Raw genomic sequence first — 6,000 nt, forward strand, 5'->3', positions numbered from 1 at the left:
GTGTAAGGAAATGTGAATTCTTTTTTTTCAATATTAATTTCGCTCCGCTGTTTCATTCTTGTACAATCGAGTGAATCTCGCCTTGTGCGGTGAAAAAAAATTGACGAATAAAAGAAAAAAGCAATCAAAGATAAAATCAAAGATCGTCAAAAACTACGACTAATTCTAGAATTTTAATTAGCATTCCTTTCGATCCATTGATTATTATTCCAGCTTGCTTTTGTCTGGTTCACAAGTTTGGTTCGACCAATGTTCCGAAGTTTTTCGGATCCGTTGGAGTCCGGAATGAGCAAAACACGCTGTAAGCAAGTACAATGCGTGAAGCAGGAGCTTTCATTGTGACGAGACTGAACAAGGCGACGCATTTGTGGAAGATTGACAGGCCTCACCGACGGCCAGTCTGTTGTTGTTTGTTAGTCAAAGGAACAAGATTGATAGACACCGAACACGGCGCTTCGGAGTCGCGAGCTTATTATCTACAGAACGTTTGTACAACGCGAGCATCTTTTACGCGTTTTTCCATGCATGTTTGCCGTACACAAAGTATCGGTTTCTATGACGATATAGCGAGTCCGGTAACGCGCATGCGCGGAGGACAGAAATGACGCGGCGCGCATGCGCTGTTGCGAACAAATCTAACCTCAATTCCGTGTTTCGTGAAGAAACGCGTAACATACTTTTGTTATATAAAAAATCGTGTGAACAAGGAGACAACGGCCTTTTTGCCGCGCGTATTTTCAATATTCGTCCTCGATGTACCCACGACTCGTATTGCAAACTTACGCTCGGCCTCCTTTTTTCACAACATGTCGTTTACTGGATGTAGACGAGACGTGTCTCCTCGGTTTCCTCGAAACGCAGTCCGCCGTATATCCGCTGTTTTTTCCATCGAACAGCGACTCTTCGCCTCGGCGAGAGAGGAAAATTCCTTGAAAACTGGACGGCGGTTTTTTCCACTCACTCCCCCCTCGAAATTGCGATTTTTCCCCCCAAGGGCTCGCCTATCTCTCACCCTCCGCATGGCTCTTTCTTTGCGTCGTAATAGGAATGAAAACAAATTATCTTTTCCTTTGCTCCCGCATGCAAGCGCGCAAGCCTTGCTTTATACGCTGCATGTATATACCTACCTACGTATAACTCTTTGACTTTGGTGTAGATTTATTCATTTTTCCTCGAGATTAAATTTCCCGTCTTTGCTTGTACACCGTTGCAGCTGCATCTTCTCGTTTTCTCATATATTATGGAAAGGAGTCTCGGTTATAATTGCGACCATTTTATCGTCTCGGTTAAGGCGTTTCAACCGACTTTTAAACGCGTTACTTATCGTTAAACTTGCAAACTCTTTTTTCCATCTACTTCTACACCGTGAAAACTGTCTCGCAAATATTTACGTTATTTCACGGATGAATCGTTCGAGAAGGACATTCTAAATCATGCATTTACTCTCTATTCGGTTACCGGATCATTTTTTACCCCTTTCGCAGTTTAAAAATTAACTATACGAGAGCCTCGAAACGATGTATAATGAACAAAGTTCAGTACTTGCATTGAGAGATATTTATCGTTGATGGTTAATCACGCAGTCCTTATCTATCTTCATTTTGTTTACCACAATCGAAAAATAATTAAATTGATTTTTTTAGCAGTAACCAGACAATCTATACTACATATATTCATTTTGATTATAGCCACTCGTTGTATATTTTCTTGTAACTATTGTGTAACTATTGGATTTGAGTGAAAAAGTGTAGTAAACTAAAACAATAGATCTACCTGTACCATGATCAAAAAATATGACATTGACAAGCATAATTACACTGATCAATAAACAAATAAATTAAATACTTTCAGCTCATTTTCTTGAAAATTCCAACAATAGGTTCATTTTTCGTTTTCATAAATAACTTTGTTAAAAATTTCGCTGCCAAGTTCGTTAATATAATAATAAAAAAAAAAAAGAAAACTTCAGATAGAAAGACAGCCAGACATCGATTAATCACGAATTATGTATACGTAATTTTTATCCTCCAAAGGAATCAATTTTTCTTCCTAATATATCAAAGCTCCCTTACGACGCTCCTGACAGCGAGTTAATTTTGGACGGTAAATTTTCAACGGATCAATGCGGATTTTTAGGGTGAAAAAATTCCCCGTAATTTAACCCCCGATAGGATACGAGCCGCGTATTTGATTCCGTATCGGTATATTGAATACGGATAGAAACCGGTTCGATGTTTCCCCAATCTCGATTTCACCGAGAAGGCTCAATCAGCGTCAGTTTCCGAAGCGTGAGTGAAAATTGACTGGCGTTGCTACAGAGCTGTACAACGTATAAAATATTATAGTTCGAAATAAAATGAGGATCAGGATAAATCCACCCCTTCATTTTTCTGGATCGCGATCGCAACCCCTTCGGATTCCCAAATTGGGGAGAAGTTTAAACAGTTCGTATAACCGAGTGGGGTGGGAAAAACGGGAATGTGGGAAAGAGATGAGAATACCGGAAGTTAACGCGTTTCTCGACTATTGTCTGCGCTCGGGCAAACTTACTCAGCTTACCTCTGAAAGCTCGGCGCAGCTTTTTGTCCTGCGGAGATTGATATCGGCGGTCACTATAATCTACGGGGTGATTATGAAAGGCCTGATAATTTCACAGTCTCTCTGACTTTATACGTAACAGATTATTGTGTCATGCTCACACCGGAAAATGTAACTTCGGAAATACGTCGTTTTAGTATCAATAATCACACATTTTTTTCTCTCGGAGTCAAAGGACGAAGAAGCTCTTGGTTGTTATTGGAGGTGGAATTTTCACGACCTCGAAATATTCGCGAGGGTTTCGCACGGATCAAAATAAGTTAGGGAATAAACCCCTGATCCTGAACTTTTCGATTCAAATATCCAGAGTTTCGAACTCGAAGAAATATCCATCGGATGAACTTGTATAGGTATCTGTAGGTTTAAAAGTTTCGCGAGAATTCACGTCGCTTGAATTTTAACAGGTGAATTACTAAAACAACGCGATTTTCATTCGGGTTCGAGAAGATACGTGACGTCACTTTTTTCGGAGAGTTCACCTTTTTTACCGCACACTATTTATCAATACGTGTATATAAATGATGAAGATAAATGGAAAAATAAAAAATTATTTCTGCTACACTTTTTCCCCTATTCACGCGCCCGAGTCTTTTGATTAATCGTTAAATTTTGTATCAGTTTTGTTTGCCACACGAACGGGTTACCGTCTCGTCTTTAATAGACGGCAGATTATCACGTGCGTATATACATTGCGAGAAGACAAAGCCGGGCGTTGCTTTTTTTCTATTATTATTTTCAGCGCACCCTTGCGGATGTGGTTATGGAATAAGCCGGATAGGGAAATTTAAGACGAGAACCCTTGAGGTGTTTGTACTCTTTGGCGGATTGAAGATCCTGCACAAGCCGCACGTCTAACCGTGTAATATGTTTCCTGCGTCTGAGGAAAATTTTATTCCTTTTGTGGTTACGGTAATGTTTTATTCAAATGGGCATCCTTACAGAATAACGGTTTGAATAACATTAAAAGAAAATATACTGGTACAAGTATCAGTGCTACATTTTTTTCTTATTGCAGCATTGAAAAATATCTTTATTAGGTTCACTATATTTTTTTAATCAAACAAGGCCTTGATCGATTAATTATTCTTTCACGAATCTAAAATTATCGCGCAATTGTTGCCAGAATATATATTACGAGTGAGCTTAATCAAAAGTACCGGTAGATAGTAATTTATTTTCATTTTGTATCCTGCAGAATTTTTTATAAAAAAAAAAAAATAAATGAATACATATATTTGTAGACCGCATAGTAAGTAAAATTAGATATTTCTCTCCGCGTGTTTCATTGTACGAAGCGATTAAATGCATCTAGTAATACGATTAGAGATAGTAGATTTTGCTATATTCCTTGAGGAGAGTCAAACGCGCAGTTTGAAAATCGAGATAAACGAGCCAGACTGATAAAGACGTGTTATCACAGTATACGTCTAGGCTAAAGGATTGGATCCTCGAGAAAATTGTAATTTCACTCAGCACATTAACCCGAAATGCTAACTTTGCACGGTGTACTAACTCTTTGAAAGTTTGCAAAAGTAATTGTGAAACATCCCCGCCTACTTGTGCGCAGCTGTAATATCAAACCCGTCAGAAACCAAACGGGATAAACGAAGCCTTGGCAAGAATAATGAAAAGCGAAAGAAACAGCTCCGTTCCTTTTTAATAATAACAAAAATGGACGCTGGCTACCTTCGAATATTTTAACGATGCCTCAACCTCGTTGAAAATTGTAGAAAACTCGCCCGAATCGCGTTGTAGCAAGTTTTTCGCTCTGAGATCCAACTTTTATCAAACACGAAAGCTTCTGGCGCGTTAAACAATCCTCTAATTGTATTATCGTAACCAACCCAACGGACAGGGTCTTGTATTATCGATCCTATTTACACTTGGCGACAAGACAAAATCCAATTCACAACACTTGGGGTTGAATTTTTTTCAGCTCTTCAGTCACCGAACGAACGATACAAACACAATTTCAACGATAAAACAAACGCCGAATGTGGTAGATAAGCCAATTGCACGATTAAAAAACACGTTTTACACGTCACGAAGCTCGCGCAATTTCCCGTTCACATTTGACAAACACAATATTATGATTTCATAAAAGTACAGCCGCGTATTTGCACATTGAAATTGTTTTTCCTCACCTCCCCTTTTTTTTGATTACCCCCAACGCAAGTTTCCAGGACTTTCGTATATACATAAACATATGTAGTACGTTAATATAAAGAAACCGAGAGGCCGTGTGATTTTTCCATGTGAAACCAAAAGTTATGACATTACGCGACAGTAATAAATTTCATACGTCTCTGCTTCCGCTGAGAGAGGAAAAAACCTCACGTTATGAAAAGATAAAAAAGCAGTTAAATTTAATCGAGAACAATTCGTTATGACGATCCATTTGTCCGAAGAAGATGTAACTTTCCTCTTTATTATCGGAAGACAAGATTTCCGGTACACGTCGCAAATTTCATCGATGATCCAATAAAGGGCAATTTATTTTCGTCCTCGATGCGTTAAATGCGTTACTTGGAAATTATATTGTTGTTGACTTAATTGTCAGAGCTTTCATAAATGGTGCAACTGCGTTCCAATTAATCATCGCAATTCGACGCTGCAATTATTCTTCGGTTATCGTCACAGTTTCACTCATCGACGATAAGCCGAAACAATCGTAACCACCGCACGGCACGAATATCGAGCAAAAAACAATTTGTCAAAAGGTATTTTGTACAAGTAAACCCTGCAGCTGAGCGAAATGGCATAATGTACAATTAATAATAAAACGAGGAACGAAAACGAGTCGATCGGTTTGATTGAAAGGGTGAAAAAGATTGGTAAATAAATAATTTCCAACCCCCATTTTTATCGATTCGTTCTATAATTATAATTCCGTAAATAATAGCTCGCCGAATAATTCACTCACCGATTTTCCAGCGTCCGTTACCCGGAAACCAAGAGCTTAATTTCCAGGGTCGCAGCTTCGGCCCCGAATCCAAGAAGGCAAGAGCGGAGAATAGCGCGTGCTCGCGGCGTGAAGTTACGGGAGCTTCTAAGCCGAGATTCCCGTTGGACCCGCGGCGTCCCGACGACTGCTCTGCACCCTGCAGTCGCGACACTCGATTTTCAAACCAGCCCCAACGAGCAGAGCCGAGAGTCCGTTTCCCCGAACCACCTTAGCCGAGGATTAGATCCGACCCTCCGGAGCGATGAGAGTTGCAGGAAATTTAAGAAACTCAATCACTTATCGCAATTAAAACTTATATGCCCCGTGTAACAGGTCGATTATTTCACGGTTTAACGCTGTTAGAGCTTCAATTTTGGCTTGTTTCTTTTTTCTTCGGTCCTCGCATAATTTCATTACTCAGAACCGCTGTGAACCGGTTAATTGTAAGTTTTAATAGC

At 39.5% G+C, this 6,000-nt stretch overlaps 1 protein-coding gene across 1 annotated transcript in view; it reads right to left on the reverse strand.

The window, feature by feature from the left end:
• LOC124184751 (alpha-1A adrenergic receptor-like) overlaps positions 1-5,680 on the reverse strand; it is a 26,799-nt gene extending 21,119 nt beyond the window's left edge. Inside the window, exon 1 of the mRNA XM_046574812.1 lies at positions 5,522-5,680. The gene's annotated coding sequence lies outside the window, so the exon portion shown is untranslated. The remainder of the gene's footprint in view (positions 1-5,521) is intronic.
• Positions 5,681-6,000: the final 320 nt, after the last annotated feature.

The sequence above is a fragment of the Neodiprion fabricii genome, chromosome 6, assembly GCF_021155785.1.
Source record: "Neodiprion fabricii isolate iyNeoFabr1 chromosome 6, iyNeoFabr1.1, whole genome shotgun sequence".
Classification (NCBI taxonomy): Eukaryota; Metazoa; Arthropoda; class Insecta; order Hymenoptera; family Diprionidae; genus Neodiprion; species Neodiprion fabricii.